At 44.0% G+C, this 22669-nt stretch overlaps 1 pseudogene across 1 annotated transcript; it reads right to left on the reverse strand.

Moving 5' to 3' along the window:
• Positions 1 to 21019: 21019 nt before the first annotated feature.
• Positions 21020 to 21664, reverse strand: LOC307176351 (ADP-ribosylation factor-like protein 2-binding protein; annotated as a pseudogene). Its single transcript has one exon. The product of its transcript is annotated as an ADP-ribosylation factor-like protein 2-binding protein (transcript).
• Between the last annotated feature and the right edge of the window lie 1005 nt (positions 21665 to 22669).

Genomic DNA, 22669 nt, shown 5'->3' on the forward strand with positions numbered 1-22669 from the left:
AAGAGTCGGGAAGTTAGAAAACATCTATCAAGTGTGTGCACCTTGGCTGAAGGCAGAGAAGCCACGCCTACCTGCTCAGGTGTTCTTTGTCTCACCAGGCACAAGAAAGTCGGGAGAGAATCCAAAGGCATGCTTTCAAGAGTTTGTGGCAGCTCGCTCTTTGCAGAGGGAGTGAAGCTATGCAGGCTGGGTGACAGCAGCGTGGAAGTTAAAGTAGGCCTGGAAAGACACAAAATATGATCTCTAAATTTAATCAGTCATTTTTTTACAGAATCGCAGACATTTAAATCTCACAGCTGAATTTCCAGATTACCTGCGGGCATTGCAAAGAATTGAGGGGTAAGGTACCATGAGGTATTATTAATTTACAAATAAGTATTATTTACTTACCTTCAACAACATGCCAGGTGCTGTGATAGGAGCTTTAAGTAGTTTTTTGCATATAATCCTCATAACAACCCAGTGTGGTAAGTCGTTACTGGTTTTATTTTACAGATTTTAATCTCAAATACAGAGATTAAAAATATGTATTAGGTCTCAATAGTAGAATCAATATACAGAGAGCTTTCTGAAGGCAGGGAAGGTGGTCCTTAAGGGATATGGAAATAGCTATATTCCCATTTATTTGATTCATTCCTAGACAAGTAAAATGACTTATTCGAGTCTTCAAGGTCCTACTCTGGCCATCGAGTTTCCTCTGACCTTATGTCTGGGAGTCAGGGCCCTGGGGGTAAGACTTCTTAGACCTCTCATGTTAGACTTCTCAGATTTCCCCCATTTGAGACTTCCCATCTCCCAAAGGAACGGGTGGAGCAAGATGGTCTGTAATGGGAAATCATTATTACCTCTCTTTCCTCATTAGCCTCTAACAGAAATTCAGTATTTCCTTCAATTACAAATACAGACCACAAACCACAGTTTTATTAGCAGTATTTGAGACTTAAAAAAATTTTTTTTTGTATACATCATGTAATTAATTTATTTATTTTAAAATTATTAATTTATTTATTTTTGGCTGCATTGGATCTTCGTTGCTGCGCGTGGGCTTTCTCTAGTTGCAGCGAGCGGGGGCTACTCTTTGTTGTGGTGCGCGGGCTTCTCATTGCGGTGGCTTCTCTTCTTGCAGAGCACGGACTCTAGGCGCGCGGGCTTCAGTAGTTGTGTCACGTGGGCTCAGTGGTTGTGGCTCGTGGGCTCTAGAGCGCAGGCTCAGTAGTTGTGGCGCACGGGCTTAGTTGCTCCACGGCATGTGGGATCTTCCTGGACCAGGGCTCGAACATGTGTCTCCTGCATTGGCAGGTGGATTCTTAAGCACTGTGCCACCAGGGAAGCCCCTCTTTTAACCATTTTTTAAATGTACAATTCAGTGACATTAATTACATTCACACTGTTGTACAACTATCACCAGGTTTTAAAAATATTTTGTTAGCTATATATATATTTTTATAAATTTATTTATTTTATTTGTGGTTGCGTTGGGTCTTCGTTGCTGCACGTGGGCTTTCTCTAGTTGCGGCGAGTGGGGGCTACTCTTCGTTGTGGTGTGCGGGCTTCTCATTGCGGTGGCTTCTCTTGTTGGGAGCACGGGCTCTAGGCGTGCAGGCTTCAGTAGTTGTGGCTCGCGGGCTCTAGGCACACAGGCTTCAGTAGTTGTGGCTCATGGGCCTAGTTGCTCCATGGCATGTGGGATCTTCCCAGACCAGGGCTCGAACCCGTGTCCCCTGCATTGACAGATGTATTCTTAACCACTGCTCCACCAGGGAAGCCCTGTTAGCTATATTTTAATGTAATAGGTTTCCTTGTGATTGTATTTGTTTTATACGCTTAAAAGCATTCATCTCGGAAGGAGTTAATATGGTTCATCAGACATCCAAAGGGCTCTGGGACACAAAAAAGGTTAAAAATCCCCAATCTATAGGCTCTTTCCACTTTTAACATCCTATGACTATATGAATCTAAATCAATCCAGCTTTCTTTTAATAAATGGGGATTATAATGTTTCTCTGCCCTATCTACCCTTGGGTATTGCCACTTAATGCGCTTTTTGTCGGTGCTGTAGGGTACGCAGCAGGCAGGCAAGCCCCAGCACTGCCCTCCGCACAGCATTAGTATTCCTGGACAGTCTTCAGCATGTGAAGACCCTTGGAGGTTCAGGACTTGGGGTCATCCAGGAGCCCTGTCTCTGAAAGCCTCCAGTGAATGTGGCTGTCAGGACGCGTTCTCCGCTTCACTTCTGTGCCAGAATCAGGCCAGGGAACCGTAGACCAGTAGGTATTTGCTTCCCCTGGGCCATTCTCAGGATGGGCCGCATTAGCTGGTGAGTGTGAATCACCCAGCAAGTGATATAAGACATTTGATATAGTTGGGAAGATACCCATTTGTTCAGTTCATTCCTTTGTTCAATCATCTGTTCAGTCATTTAATAAAAATTTACTGAGTGCTTATGTATGTGCCAGGATACTTTAGTGAAAAAAGAAAAAAAAGGCCATAGGGTTTGCCCTTATGGAGCTTACATTCTAGTAGAGAGGAGGGAAGGGATAGACAATAACCAAAATAAAAAAAATGCACTATATAGCATATGATGACGATGAATTCTGATAAAAAATGAAGTAGGGAAGTGCTGTTGGGGATAGGTTGTAATAATTCCTACCAATGGGAAGTGGGTTGACTGAGGAGGAAGTACACCGTGGGTAGCAGAGACCCTTCTGCTGCCTTCCCTTTTGGGATATGCCTGCCAGCAGAGAACATTTGTTCCCACTTGTTTTCAGCCACGTGTAAACCTTAAAGGCCCAGTGGTGTGGGGAGCACTCCCTGAGGGGATCCAGCGTCCTCTGTGACTTGACTGGATGAGTCTCCAGGGGGACTGGGGATCCTACATCTAGAGCCAGATTCTCTATATTAGCTTTGTCAGTTTTCTTATTTTTAAAAATTAAAAAAAAGTATTTATTTAGGGCTTCCCTGGTGGCACAGTGGTTGAGAGTCCGCCTACCGATACAGGGGACACGGGTTCGTGCCCCGGTCCGGGAAGATCCCACATGCCGCGGAGCGGCTGCGCCCGTGAGCCATGGCCGCTGAACCTGCGCGTCCGGAGCCTGTGCTCTGCAACGAGAGAGGCCACAACAGTGAGAGGCCCGCGTACCGCAAAAACAAAAACAAAAACAAAGAAAGTATTTATTTATTTGGCTGTGCCGGGTCTTAGCTGTGGCACACGGGATCTTTGTTGCAGCATGCGGAATTTTTTTTTTTCAGTTGCGGCATGTTGGATATTCAGTTGCGGCATGTGGGATCTACATCTCTGATCAGGGATCGAACCTGGGCCCCCTGCATAGGCTGCGCAGAGTCTTAGCCACTGGACCACCAGGGAAGTCCCTGCCAGTTTTAAAAGTGATGTTTTGGTCTCCACATGCGGATCCTTTAATTTCTTCGTTGTTTTAGAACATAGGCAGGGAAACGGGATGCTATTTGTTGGTGTTCCAATCAACTCCCCCAGTGTTTTCGTATTTGGGTTTTTGATGCATTTCTTCCCTTCTGAATGTGAGTCCTCCAGGGCAGGAAGGATATTGGCCTTTTCCTCTGCCTGGGATATCCCTACTGTGCCTAGGATAGTACTTGGCACAAAGAATGTACTCCATAAATCTTTATTTACTAGATAAGTTTCATGTAAAGTACAGTAGCCATTGAGTTTTGGTTGTGGATTCATCGGAAGCTTACTGTGCTATAGGTCAAATGAACTGAAAGGGCAAAGGCATTTTTTGTCTGAAGCTGCCCCTATTAACCCCTAACTTCTTTAAAGGGATAATAATACTTTCCATGGAACATATATTTAACACAAACCCTTAGACATTATGAAATCTTTTCTAAAAAGCAGGATATTAGGTGATCTTTTTTTCACACAACTCATGTTAACTTGACAGCTCCCACAATTAACATTGTAATTCACTTGTGAAGCCCAAGGTGAGTCAGTATTTAAGGTTTCTACCATCACAGCATTGAGTATAGCCTGGAATGTAAAATAGTACATGAGATATTTCAAGAGCTTCAGATATTTGACAACCAATTATGTAGCAGACATGATGCAACTACTGTATACACACAAAATACATTGTGCTGGACACGGGCTTACACAGAGATAAATAACATACACCCTCAACCAGTGAGCTCCTAGGGGCTAGGGTTATGAAATAATGTTAGAGCTTATATGTACCTAGCACTATCTTAAAGGCTTTTTTTTTTTAACACATTTAATACAACAACCTGGTAATTTAGCTGCTATAACATTCCCCACATTTTATTGAACATGTAGCAAGCAGCCTTGGGAGATATACTGTCTCCCTTTGGAGCAAAGAGCAGTTTCCCTGAACTCAGGGTTCCTCTCCTGTAACCACACTGCGTGTGCAGGTTTTTGCATCTCCCTGTGGGAACCGGGGCTCAAGGAACCAGTGTAATACATACTGATTCTCTGGCTACTGCAGTTGTCTTCAGTAATAGACTGTCATTTGTTTCTGACCCAGGAGTTTCGTGTATTCTGCCGGCATCTATGAAAGTATGGCAGGCTAACTTGCTAGTTTGCAAGTAGGGCAACATCTCAGACCCTTCCCAGTTCTTGATGTTCACGAAGGGGGAAATGGAAAGACAGATGGTTCAAGAACTTGCCCAAAGTCACTCTGCCAGTAAGTGGAGGAGGTGGGATCCAGACTCTTGCTGTCTAGGGTAGCCGATGAGCTTACTTCCAGGCATATGTGGTTTGAGGTGCCTTGGGCCATCTAGCTGGTGCTATATCCAGTAGGTCTTTGATCATACATGGAGGAACCCAGAACGTAGGCTCTCATTTGGGAACCAGTCACATTAATGTTGTTGCCGAGATGATGAAGTGGGGATTGAATGTATGGATTCCTCTAAAATCTTGGTTACGGAGAGACAGAGATAGCTTGAATGCTAGAGAAGGACATAGAGGAAAAAATCACTTATTTATGAATTTTTAATTGGACGCAGACCCGAACATGTAAAAATATTGTTGGAAAAGAACCACTAGCGGGATGAGGTTGAAGGTAGAGGAGAGGAAAGTTGGTGGAGTCAGTGCCCTAAGGAAATGGAAACTGATGAAACCCAGATCATACATTTTCCACTGAGGTGGGAAGGAAGGAGGGAAAGATAGGTAAGGTGCTGATAGGTGTGTAGATATCTGGATGGCGTAGGGAGTTGAGGGAGTCCTTCTCTAGAATTGGCTAGATCATTGCTAAGAGGAACGAGGAAGGTATTGGGGTGGGGCTTCAGGAGAACAGTGTAGGTTAGAGCGAGAAACAGCAGGTGGAACTGTCTATAGACCATTGACTCTCCTATGTTTGGCCCAATGCCTTGCACATAGTAGGTGAAATTAAATGAATTGAATTAATGAGTAGACACGTGTAGAGGGATTCTTAGGCAATGTACTGAGGTGCTGGTTGAGGAGACCACCTTTCTGCAGAGGCTAGTTTCTGAGATGCTGAGTTAGATGGAGTTATGGGCAGGGAACAGTCTCCTATTTGGTGACTGCCTGCAGCCGCTAAGTGGGTAGCACCCAGCCCACCTGCTGAGAGATAGCAAGACAGTCAATCCTGGGCCCCAGGCAGGGCCAAAGTGGGGATCAGCTGGGATGGGGAAGGAATAGTACAGCTTGAGTTCTCCCCTTTTACCACTCTGGATGCCAAGAGGTTGAAGCCTGGTCATGTCTGGATTCTAAGCATATTATAGAGCAAACAAGAATTATTTGTCATGATGTGCTCTGAGAATAAATTCAATGATATGACCTCGTTCCAAATGGGATCAGTTTTTATTTTTAATGTATTTATAGACTTGAGGTTCAGGCTTCCAAGGGAATGAGATAAAGGGATAGAGGTCAATAAAGGGGGTGAGAAATACAGCTCAAAATGAGCCAAGGGGCATTCCATTTTAGAAGAAATGTGTCTGTGACTGGCCAGAAAATGAAGATAATGGTTGTAAAGAGAAGACAGTCATGAGAGAAAGATTTGAAGTAACTTTCCATTACTTGGCAATGTTTTTAATTTGGCTACATCTGACACCAAGAGGTGAGGGAGAAAGCCAGCCCATAATTCTAAAACTGCTCCTGAGGCATCTGAAGATTTTGATTTTGGAGAATAATTGGTTTTTGTTTCAGTTCACACAAGTCAGCAGGCAGGGTGAAAAAAGCACGGACCTGCAGCAAAGCATTAACCTTCCAAGCAGTGGGTCTTGGTTTCCATAAGTGCAGTGTAGGAGGAAACTCTACAAACCTTCTGCATCTAAGCTGAAAGGGTGCTGTACAATTTAAATGTTCAGGAACCTCCACCCACATGCATTTAGCAGGTGTCCAAGGATACAGCAGCTCATGGTCTTGACCTGCAGTGAAGGACAGAGTGATAGTATGTCTCAAGAGAGCTATTTATAGGACACTAGTGCATGTCATTTTCTTTAACTATCATCTACTCTTGATGTTTGGGGGCTCTGCCATTTATTTCAACATTAAATTATAGGTTTTTAAAACTAGACCATTGTGCCTGACCATCCAGTGGTTTCCTATTACTCACCTGTCACTGCTTGGGAAAGTCATCTGAGGAAATGTAATGAGATCACTGGGGCAACCCCTTTTCCAGGCTAATTATTCCAGCACTCTGTATTGCATTGTTATTTTTAGTTTACTAACATTAGCTTTTTTTCTTCCTAAGGAGACTTGAGTCCACTCAATTTCCCTAACTGTCAAAGATGCAAATTGCAATTTTATTTATTTTTTCTTATTTCCTCAGAAACTATAACCCTCATGCCCAGCCCCATTTTCTCTTTTCTCTCTTTTTTTTTTTGATTTTCTTACAGAGCAGGGATTAAATCTGATCACTGCAAGATGACATTGCAAGAGCAGGCTGGACACATTTTCAAGTGGCCAGGCTTTTGCAGGGGAAGGCTACTGGGAAGGGTGGCTTCCATTCATTCAGTGGGGCAACAGCTCTGAACTCTTCTTCCGGCTCTGGCTCTGACACCTCTCCAATCTATTCTCAGTCCAGCAGCCAGGGTGATCCTGGTAAGACATCAGTGGATCGTAAGAGTCCTCTCCCCCAAACCCTACCCCATCTGTCCCCCCCATTCCCTCCTCTTTTTGCTGTTTTCCCTCCTTCACTCTGCTTCCCCCTGGGACTTTCTTACCGTCCCTCAAACACACCAGGAATGCTCCTGCCTGAGGACTTAGCCCTTGCTATTTCCTCTTCCTAGAATTCCCTTTCCCCAAATTCATATTTTTTTTTCACAAGGAATGTGAATAGTTTTATTTTTGTAAATGTATTAAAAATTCTTTCATTTTATATGGAGCCTAGAATTTGAAAAAGAATAGATACATGTATATGTATAACTGAATCATATTGTTTGCTGTCTCGCACCCTTAAAGTCTTTACTCACCGAGGCCATCCTTGACCATTCTATTCTTATATTGCAAGCCCCTCCTCCAACCCTCACCTGGAAATCCCTCTTTGCTGTCCCTGTGTTCCTTCTCTCCACAGCACTTATCACCAGCTATCACTACGTGCATTTCTTTTTTATTTTTTCACGTCTGTTTCTCCCCACCAGCATATAAACTCCAAGAAGACAAAACAGTTTGTGTATTTTGTTTATTGCCGTGTCCCTACCGCTTAGAAGAGAGCCTTGAATGAATCGGTAAGTATGTTAGCTAACTAGTGACATGTTTCAGGAAGCCTACTGACATTTTATAAGGTCATCCCTTAATACTGCCTGGAATCTCCCTTCTCTTGGTGTGCCGGTGGTATCCTTCCACAAATAGAAACCACAAATGCCCATAACCATCCCAGAAAAGAGATACAGAAGAAACACAGAAGCACAATGGATTGTTAACGTATGTCTATGTTTCTGAACACTTGGAAAATAGGTCATTCATAGTCTTTCCCATATAGTTAAGAACTCTATTAGCACCATTAGCAAGTTATCGGCAGTGAGTTGGAAGTAAGTCTGTGTGTCATAATCTTTCCCCAAATAAAGGGTACAATTTTAATAGCTCCGAAAGATGTCTTTGACTGAATTTGTTCAACTTGGCTTTATTTTTTGCAGAAGTGATTTCTCTGTATCAGGGATCAATTTTTCAACTCATTCAATATTTATTAAGCAGCTTCTATTCCAAGCAACAATATCATGCACTGTGTTGGAGTTATTTCATTTATGAACTTCTATTAGCAGTCTTGCATTGGGGTATTTGGTTTCTGCTGAGCCAGGCCCTTGGTAAAGGTGTTAATTATTTTCCCTTTTAAGAATCCCCAGGAGGTTACACCTGTTAAAAACAAGACAACAGGCCCCAAATGGAGTTGCTTATGCTAAGCCCCACATCATCAAACTGAGACTTGACTTAATTACAGTTTTAGCTTTCCCAGAAATGGAATCTTTTTATTTTTAAATTTAAAAATTTTTCTCTGCATTGGGTCTTTGTTGCTGCATGCGGGCTTTCTCTAGTTGCAGCGAGCGGGGGCTACTCTTCGTTGTGGCGCACGGGCTTCTCATTGCAGTGGCTTCTCTTGTTGCGGAGCATGGGCTGTAGGCATGTGGGCTTCAGTAGTTGCAGCTTGCGGGCTCAGTAGTTGTGGCATGTGGGCTCAGTAGTTGTGGCTCACGAGCTCTAGAGCGCAGGCTCAGTAACTGTGGCACATAGGCTTAGCTACTCCGCGGCATGTGGGATCTTCCTGGACAGGGATCGAACCTGTGTCCCCTGCATTGGCAGGCGGATTCTTAACCACTGCGCCACCAGGGAAGTCCCCAGAAATGGAATCTTAACCCAGTCCATCAGGAAAGGCCTGATCAGCACGAGTTAGGTAATCTGCCTGATGTTCCCTGCCATTTCCCTAAAGGAAAGTGACCTTACAATAACCAACCTGCTTTTTGGCCTAGTATAATTTTCTTATTCCTGCTCCATTCTGACTATAAAAATCATGTTGTACAGCTCCTAGGAGCTCCTTTCTATCTGCTAGATGGGTTGCTGTCTGATTCATGAATTGTTGAATAAAGCCAATAAAATCTTTAAAATTTACTCAGTTGAATTTTGTTTTTTAACACACCCTTTGCGAGACGCAGTTCATTCTCCTGGGGAAGGTCTAGCTTTTTGGTAAGTCCCAGTCTTGGTCTCAAAGGTCTGTCTTGCTTCCACCAAATTCCCAAAGAAACCAACAGATAGGATTTCCCCAGAGCAGCTTCTGCTGTTCTGTGTTTATACGCAGTCTTTTGTGGGGATATATATTATATATATATATATATATAAAATATGTATATATAAAATTCTCTTTTGCACCAGTTTACTCATTGCTCTTTCAGGGACTGATGTGTTCCAACTGTGATTTGCACTCCCTTCTTTTTAATTTATTTAATTGAAATATAGTTGATTTGCAATGTTGTGTTAATTTCTACTGTACAGCAAAGTGATTCAGTTATACATATATATACACATTCTTTTTCATATATTTTCCATTATGATTTATCACAGGATATTGAATATAGTTCCCTGTGCTATACAGATGGACATTGTTGTTTATCCATCCTGTATATAATAGTTTACATCTGCTAATCCCAAGCTCTCAATCCATCCCTCCCACACCCCCTGCACTCCCATCTTTTATTTAAAAATTTTATTTATTTAGGCTGCATTGGGTCTTCGTTGCTGCACACGGGTTTTCTCTAGTTGCGATGAGCGGAGCTACTCTTCGTTGTGGTGTGCGGGCTTCTCATTGTGGTGGCTTCTCTTGCTGTGGAGCACGGGCTCTAGGCACACAGGCTTCAGTAGTTGTGGTGCAAGGGCTTAGTTGCTCCGTGGCATGTGGGATCTTCCCGGGCCAGGGATTGAACCTGTGTCCCCTGCATTGACAGGCGGATTTTTTATTTTTAACATCTTTATTGGAGTGTAATTGCTTTACAATGGTGTGTTAGTTTCTGCTGTATAACAAAGTGAATCAGCTATACATATACATACATCCCCATATCTCCTCCCTCTTGCATCTCCCTCGCACCCTCCATATCCCACCCCTCTAGGTGGTCACAAAGCACCGAGCTGATCTCCCTGTGCTATGTGGCTGCTTCCCACTAGCTATCTATTTTACGTTTGGTAGTGTATATATGTCCATGCCACTCTCTCACTTCGTCCCAGCTTACCCTTCCCCCTACCCGTGTCCTCAAGTCCATTCACTATGTCTGTGTCTTTATTCCTGTCCTGGCCCTAGGTTCTTCAGAACCACTTTATTTTATTTTTTATTTTTTTTAGATTCCATATATATATGTCAGCATACGGTATTTGTTTTTCTCTTTCTGACTTACTTCACTCTGTATGACAGACTCTAGGTCCATCCATCTCACTACAAATAACTCAGTTTTGTTTCTTTTTATGGCTGAGTAATATTCCATTGTATATATGTGCAACATCTTCTTTATCCATTCATCTGTCAATGGACACTTAGGTTGCTTCCATGTCCTGGCTATTGTAAATAGAGCTGCAATGAACATTGTGGTACATGACGCTTTTTGAATTATGGTTTCTCAGGGTATATGCCCAGTAGTGGGATTGCTGGGTCGTATGGTAGTTCTATTTTTAGTTTTTTGAGGAACCTCCATACTGTTCTGCATAGTGGCTGTATCACTTTACATTCCCACCAACAGTGCAAGAGGGTTCCCTTTTCTGCATACCCTCTCCAGCATTTATTGTTTGTGGATTTTTTGATGATGGGGCAGGCGGATTCTTAATCACTGTGCCACCAGGGAAGTCCCTCCCTTCTTAAACATAATCAACATATATTCAGTTTCATTCATTCATTCTAGTATAGTAGTTAAGCATGTGGGCTTTGGTGTGCCAAGTACAATTTCCAGAACATTGAAAATCTAACTCTCATACAAGTATAGAATGAACATGTGCCACACATTTAATTAACTCATTAATGAGGGAAGTAGCAGGATGGTAAACCTGGTTCAAAGGATTACAGTTGGGACAGAAGTATTTACAGTCATTGAAGGAAAGAATGCTGGAATGAGACTGCTGTATTAGATGCAAAATGAGCTAATCTCCTAGAGAACAATACAGCTGTAACCTCTGGAGTTATCTTTTTCACTAGAGAGAAGCTCACTTGCCCTGCTATAGGTCAAGAATCATTTGAATCACCCTCAGCTTTCTACAAGTTAATATCTACTCTTACAAAGTTGTAGACTATCCTAATCAATAGTAAAGAGCGAGTCATTAGGGTAAACCCCCTAGAGACTAGGATAATTCTGGAGTGGCTCTGTAATGGTCCAGCATGACATTGAAAAGATGGGCAGCCATCCTTTGTGTGTTTCCAAGTTTTGGATATTTTTGTCTTCACAGTTAGTTAGGTTGCCTGGATTCAAATCCTAGTTCCCATTTCCACTAGCTGTGACCTTGTCCAAGTTATTTAACTTCTCTAAGTCTCAAGTGTCCTCATCCGTAAAGTGGGGATAACAATAGTTTCTACCACATTAGGTTATTGTGAGGTGTCAATGAGCTGATCTGTTTGAGGACAATAGAATAGAATAGAATATAGTAAGTGCTCAATAAGGCTTAGCTACTATTATTTATATGGGCACTAGGCTGAGCTGCAGGTAATCAGGGCTTGTGTCCTCTATGTCCTGGCCTTATAAGGGAGAGAACTGTGACCCTAAGGCCATCACAGATTTGGTTGTAGTGGTCAGAAGGAGTTCATGTCATTTAGGAGTTTCAGGGAACTGTCAGCTCCAGCCTGTGGTCAGAGTGGCTATTGGCAGTCCAGAGCAAAGCCTTGGTGGAGGCAAAGATGGGGGCCCATGTGAGAGAAATAAGAGGTGGAACAAACAGAAAAGGAGAGCTGAGGGCCTGGTATTACTCACAAGTGGGGCTACTGAGCTAGTAGACATCTGAGTTTTACTTTCCTCCTTTACCTTCTTCCTGTTGAAGTCTCCATTGCATGTACTAGGTACTCTTCTCGTACTTTTCTACTCTTCAAAGTTGAATATGATATAGTCCCTACCCTTAGGGAGTTCATAGACAAGCTGAGGAACCCAATGTGACCAACTGTTACAGTATGTATATAAAGTACCTGCCTCACGTGAGAGATGTGTCTGCAGAAGGAAGGCTTTTTACTTCCTCACGTTGTTCCATCTGGTGGCCTGGACCACAGAAGGGTGGCAGTGGAGTTTATGAATGTATTAGCAGAGCTCTAGCAATCGAGGGGTATTATGGGTTGAGTTGTGTACCCGCAAGACATATGTTGAAGTTCTAACCCCCAGGACCTCAGAATGACCTTATTTGGAAATAGGTTCTTTACAGATGTAATTAGTTAAATTAAGATGAGGTCATACTGCAGTAGCATGGGCCCCTAATCTAACATGACTGGTGTCCTGATAAGAAGAGAAAAATTTGGACACAGACATGCATAGAGGGAAGATGATTCAAAGGCACATAGGAAGACAACCTGTGAAGATGGAGGCGTTGGTTGGAGCTATGCAGCCACGAGCCAAGGAATGCCTGGGGCTAACAGAGGCTGAAAGAAGCCAGGAAGGGTCCGCTCCCAGAGGCTTTGGAAGGAACATGACCCTGCTGACACCTTGATTTCTGACGTCTAGCCTTCAGAACTGTGAAAGACTACATTTCTGTTGTCCTAAGCCACCCAGATTGTGGTACCTTGTTACATCAGCCCTAGGAAACTAAACAGCTTTTTTTGGAGGTGATGTTATTTATAATTGCCTCAAAGTTTGCATTAAAAAATCATAGAATAGGTAAACATTGATATAAGATTTATAAAGCACAACTGACATACTCATTTCTAGAATGGTTTGGTCAAAGAGGAAGATCCATGAGACCAAAATGACAAAGAACACGAGGTAACGTTCACTGAAGGCTTGTGATGCCCACACTCTTCTAAGTGCTATATACAGATTAATTAATTTACCTTTTTAACAACTCCTGTGAACTAGGTATTATTATTATCTCTGTGTTACAGATGAGGAAACTGAGGTATGGAGAGACTAGGTAATTTGCCCAAGGTCACAGTTCATAAGTAACAAGACTGGGATTTAAAACCAAGCCGTCTGGTTCTGGAGCTTATGCTCTTGACTGTGGCAGTGCTGGACTCCTTTACCTGGACTTCAGGGACGGGGGAAGGGACATAAACTCACCAGCAGCCCACTACCCTCATAGTCACAGCTGTTCCTTCCTGAGTGGCTGCCCTCAAACACTTTCCCTCCAAATGCCTCCTGGAGCTACCTCTTCTTTTCTTTTTCTTCAACAGATTTAAAAAATGAGATGAAATTCACAAAACATAAAATTAAGCATTTTAAAGTGAATTCAGTGGTATTTAATAAATTCACAATATTGTGCAACCACTACCTCTATCTGGTTCTGAAACATTTTCATCCTCCCCAAACCCGGTACCCGAGAGGTGGCCACTCCCCACTCTCCCCTCACCCTGGTTACAGTTGGGACAGAAGTATTTACAGTCTTCTTTCTATCTTCTTTCTATCTCTATGGATCCACCGATTCTGGACATTTCATATAAATGGAATCTTAAAATATGTGGCCTTTTGTGTCTGGTTTCTTTCTACTGGCATAATGTTTTCGAGGTTCACCCAGCATGTATCCACACTTATCCTTTTTGATGGCCGAATAACATCCCATTGTATGTATGTACTGCAATCTATTTATCCATTCATCTGTTGATGGACATTTTAGGTTTTTTTTAACCTTCAGCTATTGTGAATACTGCTGCTGTGAACGTGAATGTACACGGTTTGTTTGAGTATCTGTTTTCAATTTTTTTGGGTCTATACCTAGGAGTGCAATTGCTGGGTCATATATTATTTCTATGCTTAGCTTTTTGACCAAGTGTCTCTTCTTGTTTCTCATTTTTCCATGCTGATTCCTCATCACAAAACCCTACATGGAGTGTGGGGAAGCTGAAAATCCCACAACAGGCCAAAGAGTAAGGTCAGGATTAAGGAAAGGCTAGGAACACGCCCACATTAATCATCCTTTATTTCATCTGTCACGCTTATTATGTGGGACTATTTTCAAGTTTTGGGAAAACAGACTAAAAGTTTGCTCTTTAATATTGAATCATAGAACTTTCAGGCTGGAAGAGACCATAGAGGTTTTCCAATTTGGTGAATTTTCAAACTTTCCACGGCTGACTTCTCTCAGGCCTCATGGGGAGGGCCCTGGGTTCCTCCCATCTCCCATCCACCCCTTAACCATACTGGTTAGTTTTTATTTCTCTTACATTTTGGACTTCTGAGTAAGATTTCACATGAAGAGCAGAGGGATAATATTTTAAAATCTAAGTTGTTTTTCGTTTCTGGTGTTTCTTTATATCCCTGGGTCCTTGACCCATTCAGTGAGCTTGACTTTCTGTGTTCATTGCCTTAGGAGAAGATGATTCAGAGAAAACAGAGGGACAAAGAATGGAAAGCATTCTTTGGTTGTAAATTTCAAAAGCCTGGGCTTCCAAAAGGGCAGATTTCTGTGTGTAGAACAGAGATTTGGGAAATGAGGAAAGGCAAAGACTCCTGCCTGAGGAAGGACTCAGATCTGGGAGAGGGGGAAGAGGGGTGTAGTGAATTGTGGGAGGTCCCTGGGTGAGGGACCAGACTCTGATAGGTGCAGAGTCAGTCAGCATCTAGTGACTGCCAGGCTCCCCTGGCACATAAGCCATTGATGAATGGCTTACCTGTGTTAGGTATCAAAGGAACCAAGTCTCCACTGGAGTGAGCACTGTGTCCTCCATAAGGAGGAGCTTCGATTATGGATTTCTTGGTGTCTGGCAAGGACTCCCTTTTAGACAAACATGTGCATATCATCCAATGACGAGCACGAGGCCCTCCATCTATGTCCCAATACTTTCTCATCCCTGTGGCATGTGCGGCTAGCAGCCTATTCAATTTCCATGCACCTCCTTTTCCTTGCTGCTCTATCTCCAGTTTGGTTTGGGGGGCAATGTGCCCATCAAAAAATTCCCAGGCCTTCCCTGGTGGCACAGTGGTTGAGAGTCCGCCTGCCGACGCAGGGGACACGGGTTCGTGCTCCAGTCCGGAAAGATCCCACATGCCGCGGAGCAGCTGGGCCCGTGAGCCATGGCCGCTGAGCCTGCGTGTCCGGAGCCTGTGCTCCGCAACGGGAGAGGCCACAGCAGTGAGAGGCCCGCGTACCGCAAAAAAAAATTCCCAGGCTTCCTTCAATGTCATGCGGATAGTTGTGGCCAATGAGATGTGAATGAAGCCTTCCATATTCCACTGGATGAGGCTTCCAGGAAAGCTATAGCTTTCCTAATAGAAATGGACAGACTCAGCTGGCATGGGCTCTTTGCCCTCTCCTGTCCCTCCTTTTCCTGCCAGACATGGAGACATGATGCCCAGAGAGGCTACAGACACTTTGTGACCCCTTGCTGAGGATGGCAGAACAGAGATGTAGAAGGAGCCTGGTCCCTGAGCAGCTAGCTTTGAGCTGGGCACCTGCTACTCAGTTTCCTTGTTACATGAGAGAAATAAATCCCTCACTTAATCTACTGTTTAGCTCCTGAAACAGGTAACTGAGCACACTTGGGCCCCATGACTCTGACTTCATGTGGACAGCTCCAGTGGGAACACCTGTGCCACATGCATGAGCCCCATCCCATGACTGATGGGGGTCATGGTTCTGGAGACCTGGAGAAGTGGTACGGTGTGGAAGGGAAAACCCCCTGAACTTGGGTGAATCCAAATGGAACCCATTTGCCATCTCCCTAGAGCCAGGACATTGATAGACTTTCTGCTTCCATTACAGAAGAACAGGTTCACTTAAAAAGAAAAAGTAAAATCCTCTGTTCCAGTCTAGCCCTCTCTCATTTTATGAGGGAAGAGAATGAAGTTTAGGGGCAGGAATTGACTTGCCCAGGATCCCACAGGTGGCTAATGGGGATTGGAAGGTAGGTCTCTCCCACACCCATCCTTTTCCCACCAACAGAGTGGTTCCAGTGCTAAGTTCCTTTATATTTTGTTTTGTTTTCTACTAAGGCGATCAGCTGAATATCTGGTGTGCCAAATTAGTGAAATTTGAGGGCTTTTGAATGAAAGTAAACAAGGATTAAGTAAATCGAATAATTTACGAGATCCAGATGGTAATTAAAAGGATTAAGCGTGGTATTTCTAAATGACAAATAGTTCTCTTAATTATTAATTGCCAAATTAAATGCAACAGCCTCATATGTTCTCATATTCTGATTTATTCATCAATGTACTTAAGAGAAGTGGAAAACATAAATTAACCGTACGTAAATTTCTATATTCATGAGCAGATGCAACAAGACAGGTCCCACTAGTGCAAAAGGGCTACAGCTGACATAGAACTCCAGTTCGGGGCAGTGTTGATCCCATGTGACTCTCTGCCGCTAAGAAATGGTGTCGTGATCTGGAAAGCTAGAGCTGAAGATACAGTGCTTTCCCATGGAGTACAGTTTATGGACAATTGGTTGGGAAAACAACCATGAAAGCTTTGAGACTAGCCCTTGGTAGGTCTTCAATATCTGCGCGTTTTATAGGGAACTCCCTGAGGGAGTGCCTTTGGATTTTGGTAGAGTACCCTCTGGTGGCCAAATATTTTCCTGCAGGTTTTTCCACAGGAAAACTAAAACAAAACTGTATGATGAGAGTAATTTTGGAACCACCGTTTTTGTGGTGATTCTGTACCTCTTTTAGGAAAACATTCCACTGCTTCAGATATTTTATGTTCAACAAAATTTTGCTAAGTCTCAACCTGGATTGCCTTTGATGCTGTTTCAATTCTCTACTTGGTTTTTCTTCAGTTGAAGAATGTAGTGACGCTTCTCCAAGCCCCTGAAATGCACACTTTCAAATTCTGCATTTAAAGACCAATTTAGTGGACCAAATGGAAGGAAGGAAACAACTTCTCCTACCTGCAGTCAGTGTAAAAGGAAAACTTGCTACCATTCCTGTGGTCAAGTTTTATCTTCTGGGTTAATTTAATCTAAAAATGATTTTCAGTGTATGTGAGAGTACTTGGAAAACTGTCAAGTTCTGCACATATGTAAGTCTTATCTGCATCTCTGTCGTCTGTCTCAAGAGGCTAGGAAACAGGACTTCCCTGGCGGCACAGTGGTTAAGAATCCACCTGCCAATTCAGGGGACATGGGTTCGAACCCTGCTCTGGTAAGATCCCACAAGCCGCGGAGCAACTAAGCCCGTATGCCACAACTACTGAGCCTGCGCCCTAGAGCCCGTGAGCCACAACTACCGATGCCCATGTGCCACGACTACTGAAGCCTGCACGCCTAGAGCCCGTGCTCTGCGACAAAGAGAAACCACTGTAATGAGAAGTCCGCGCACCACAACAGAGTAGCCCCCTGCTCTCCACAACTAGAGAAAGCCTGCCTACAGCAACAAAGACCCAACACAGCCAAAAATAAATAAATAAACAAATAAATAAATAGACTAGAAAACAGTCACCGAGCTCAATTGTAAAGGCAGAGAATCCTCAGCCAGAAGGATGGAAGATCATTCTTTCATTCCCTCCGCAAACATTTATTAAGCACATGCAGTTAGCAAACACAAAGAAGTTCTTAAAGAGCAGGTAGTCTAGTGAGGAGAGAGAAACATCACCAAATAGTTACTGTGAATGAGTGCTTTTATAAGACAAATTCCCTTAACGTTAACCATAACACAGAACCACTTTTAACCCATAGAATTTGGACATACTGTCTAAAGACATACACCACCTGGTAACAATTATACATATATATCACATAAAGGAAAAAGAACTCACATCTGTTAATCATGGAATAATTCATTGGTTCAGATCATACCTTAACATTTCCTTTTATTCTGCCATTTTCTGAAATAACAAAAAAGAATACAGACATATCAAAAAATGAAAGAAAGAAGGAAAGAAAGAAAAGGGGAACGTTTCCGTGGCAAGCTCAGTGTCTGGCACACGGTAGAGACTCAACAAATATTTGAGAAATGAACAAATATATTACTAACAAGACGGGGGAAGGGACTGTTTTGAGTGGCTTCTGTAGCTGGTGGCTACAGAAGGAGACTGGGCCACATCTGTGACCAGGAGCCCTTTGGAGGAAAGGTTTTGCTTCTTGTCTCTCAGGGTGATGGATGAAAAGAGTGACCAGTGGTCCTTGGACAGGGGCTCCTCTGCTGAGCCAGGGACAAAGTTCACACGCTCTACACGCAAACTCACACACCTGTCTTTTCCCATTGATCTCATACGATAAGCTCACAGTTTCCCTGGCTGGGTGCAATGTGCAGCTGAGAAACAATGGCTCCTTCTGGGGTGAGGGTGTAGCTCCTGTGTTGCTCTTTCCCTGCTAATTTACACAGACCAGGTCCATAGTCCCTTATTCAAAACCCCTGGGTCTGCCTCTGTTTTGGCCTTCAGCTGCTGTGGGTTTTAGAAAAGTAAAGCAGTGCACATGTTATATATAATTTAAAGCCCTCAGCACAGTCTGGGGAAATACCCCTTGACCTAACACATTAATATTTGTGCAGAAAAATATGACCATTCATACTCAGCAGGATCGATAAAAAATGTACAGAGCCTCATCCGTGTCAGGTCAGGTTTTGCCGGCAAATAGACTTTGATGACAAAAAAAAAAAGAAAAGAAAAAAGAAAAAGTTTTCAGAGTTTTTTGCGTTTCAGAAATGTGAATAAGGTTGTGGGCCTGTGTTCGGTCTTTCTAAAAGTGCCACCTTCCAAAGGTTCATTATTCATTTTACCGCAGAAGCACATACATGTAGCGCTTCAAGCTCTTCTCGGTAATTTCACGTTCTGACGTGTTTATTCCACATGCCCATCCTCTCCACATAGCCTAACACATAATGGGTGCTTAGCGAGTTTTTGTTAACTAAACAAACAACAGTCTTGCAAGATAAAAGTTATGATAACAGTAGTTTACGGCTGATAAAACCAAGCCCCAGGAGGTTGAGGGGCTGGGCCTAGGGTGACTGGCGTCTTGAACCCCTTGTGCTTTGTCCTCACATCCCTGCTGGTTTGCACACAATGGGCCTGAGGGGTTGTAAATACACCCAGGTTTTAAAAGGAAAAGAAGCTGGGTCTGAAGCCGGGGTTCTCGGCAGGGGGCGATTCTGTCTCCGCTCCTGGGGGCTGGGTGGGGGAGGATTTAGCAATGTCTGGAGGTGTTTTTGGTTGTCACAACTTGCCGGGAGTGCTACTGGCATCCGGTGGGTAGAGGTGAGGGATGCTGCTAAACAGCCTAAAACGCACAGTCCTGAAAGTTAATAGTGCTGAGGTTGAGAAACCTAAAGTTTCTAAAGGTATCACCCAATCAAGCTTAATTCAGAAAAAGCCCTAATCAAACCTTTTGAATTAGGACAGCATCCGATTCCTGTTGCTGTCACAGCCTCTCCATTACTTTGTGCAAACCCCTTACCTGCCCTGAGGCACCAGGGAGGAACTCGCCCAACCCCTTCTTTCTTTTTTTTGTTTTGTTTTTGTAAAACACCTCAAATGTTACTCATGGTACGAAATTATTTCATAAGCACCGCGTTGGTACAGAAAAACACATAGCCTAGAGCGCATCCTTTAAGACCAGAATAGCCAAGTGAAAAGTCAGTAGAGATTCTTATTTTTACTTGAAAAATAAAAATAAAAGCAACAACCACAAAAAAACTAAGGTGCACACTGGGAATTGAACAACTATGGTTTTTCTTTCGAGGGATGTGACACCCATGTTTTCTGGTCAGTAATGTTCTATCAAACATTGTACTAAACCAAACCAATCCAGGCAGATAGATGACCAGTGAAGCTGTTTGCTATCTCCTGCTTGTACTGAGCTAGACCAGAAGAACACTATCTTGGTGGGATTATTTTGACAGCGAGAAGGAAGTGCAGAGCCCCTATCCCAACAGAAAACCTAAGGAGCTGATTTACACAGAAAGGGTTTTAAGCAAACCTGCACAAACACTAGCATGCTCTAAGAAAGGAAACCTTTTAGACTACTTCCAGCATATACTCATTGTTGCCCCGTGAAATAGGAATACCAACATAGAAAGCATTTTTGCTTTCATAGCACTAACAGCTAGAAAGCACAGCATATAATACTTTGATCTTGAAGTGGGTAATCACAGAAGTTCCAAGATTATATCCACTAGGTTAGCCGGAGTATTCATCTATAAAAATATTTTTTCAAAAGCACGTAAATGAGTTATAGAAACAATGGGACTACATCAGGACCAGCAGAAGACAGTGATACAAGGACTACACATATAAGACTAGAAATGGATTTCTTTTTTTTAAAATAAGTTTATTTATTTTTGGTTGCGTTGGGTCTTTGTTGCAGTGCACAGGCTTACTGTGGTGGCTTCTCTTGTTGCAGAACATGGGCTCTAGGTGTGCAGGCTTCAGTAGTTGTGGCTCATAGGCCCTAGAGTGCAGGCTCAGTAGTTGTGGCGCACAGGCTTAGCTGCTCTGCAGCATGCGGGATCTTTGCAGACCAGGACTCGAACCCATAGTCCCCTTCACTGACAGGTGGATTCTTAACCACTGCGCCACCAGGGAAGCCCAGACATTGATTTTCACATGTAGCTTTTAGGTAAAGGACATCTCTCTAAGTTGATTTCTACAGCCAAGACTAGCTGTGATAGTAGCATTTTCACAAATCTTGAGATGGGCAGCTAGCTTGAGTTAAACTCTAGATAAACACTCCCAGTCAAAAACCCCATAGAGGCTGCAGGACTGAAACTCTGACCCATATAAGCTGTGAGTGCACAAAAAGCCTGCTGGGACATGCAAGGACCGCTGGGCAAGAGGGCTGGTGATGGTGGGTTCTCCCAATATGGACACGCTAACATGTATGCTGGGAAAGGGCCCCCCAGGTGGAATGCTGGGCTTGGGCTTGCTGCGGGAGCCATTCAGAAGCCCCTGAGAGAGGTGTCTACTCCGGGAGGAGTACTAGGTTTACTGAAGACAAGAACGTGTCCCTGGAAGGTCAGGTAATTTTCTTCTGACCCATCAATACTTAACATTAATGAAGGGTTGCAGAACAGTCAGTCTTTCCGAGATGTATTCTTCTGACGTCATTAGCCAAAGCCTCTCCCAGTCTATTCGGCTGGTGATGTCCAGAAAGATCCCAATACCTGGAGGTGGGACTTGGGGCCGCATATTGTTCTGGGAACCTGGCAATGAAGATGATTTGTGCAATGAAGATGATTTGCACAATGAAGTAACCACTAAACCGCAGCTTAAGTCCAGTCCTCGGCCTTCTTTTTCTGCTTGAGAGTCCAGGAACATTTCCTTAAAAGCCAGAAAATCCGTAAACGTGAGCAGCATGTCGAAGATGTCACTGGCCACTTCATCTTTATGGTGCTGTAAAGTTGTAGTGAAAGCCTCCATGTTAAATCCAGGAATCCGCTCCAACAGCTCTTCTATATACTTTTCTACCAAAGAAATACATTCGTTAAAAACAGGCGTGTAGGTGAGCTTCTCCTCTTCCGTGTCTTCAAACTCCTGGTAGTAAATACTTGTCCGTGAAATTCCTCTGTAATAAATGGAACTCATCATCCATGATAATGTCCTCTAAATATCCAACCACAGCATCAAATTCTGCATCAGAGGTGGAAGAGAAAGTGCGAAGCTATCTTCCTCTATGGTGTCCATCGCCGCCGCCACTGTCTAATCCACCGGGCGCGAGCGAGATGCCCGCGGGCCTTGTACCCCACCCGCGGCCCGGGCCCGGGCGCAGCCTCAGCTCTGCTCCGCACACACCCAAGCGGCACCGGGGAGGCCTCGCCGCCGAGGCCACTCCTGGCTCATGGCCCAGCCGGGTAGCGCATGCGTGCGAGGCCTGGGCCTCAGGCTCCCTGGCTGCGGCCACGCGCCGGCCTCGAAGTCCGGCCAGGCCTCACTAAGCTCGCCACTGCCGCCGGCCACCCCTGCTTTCTTACACCCTACAAACCGAACCATTCTTCCCGCCAACTGAACGAATTCCTGACTTGGGAACAAGATATTTTGAAGTCCCAGCCCGAGGACCGGCTGGGCTACTGGCCCAAGAAGGAAAGTGAACCAACAGACTTTTCTCTCCTACACTTAAAGTAATTCAAAACCCAAAGTAACAAAAAGAATGGCTTTATAATCAGAATGATGAGTTTATATTTCTTGTTTCTTCATCACTTTGTTTTAGGAAGCGAGGAAAGAAAAACTCTTGCCCTTGGTAACTAACTTTTGAATCACCAGCAGAGGGCAGGCATTGCTCACCTAAAGGAAACCCGGAGTTGCCCGTCTGCGTTCAAGTACAGACTGAAATGCCAGTATCCGCAGGAGCCCGCTGCTGGATCAACTCCATCTCCTGGTCGTTTTCTTTCTTTCTTTTTTTTTCTTTTTTTGGCTGTACGCGGGCCCCTCACTGCTGTGGCCTCTCCCGTTGCGGAGCACAGGCTCCGGATGCGCAGGCTCAGCGGCCATGGCTCACGGGCCCAGCCGCTCCGCGGCATGTGGGATCTTCCCGGACCGGGGCACGAACCCGTGTCCCCTGCATCGGCAGGCGGACTCTCAACCACTGCGCCACCAGGGAAGCCCTGGTCATTTTCTTGATCCCTGTCACAAGTGACACGATTAAAGTCGTCTCACGCAGTTATAATTCTGTATCAGGAAAGATTTGATTTC

Source organism: Stenella coeruleoalba (genome assembly GCF_951394435.1).
Source record: "Stenella coeruleoalba genome assembly, chromosome: 17".
NCBI classification, from domain to species: domain Eukaryota; kingdom Metazoa; phylum Chordata; class Mammalia; order Artiodactyla; family Delphinidae; genus Stenella; species Stenella coeruleoalba.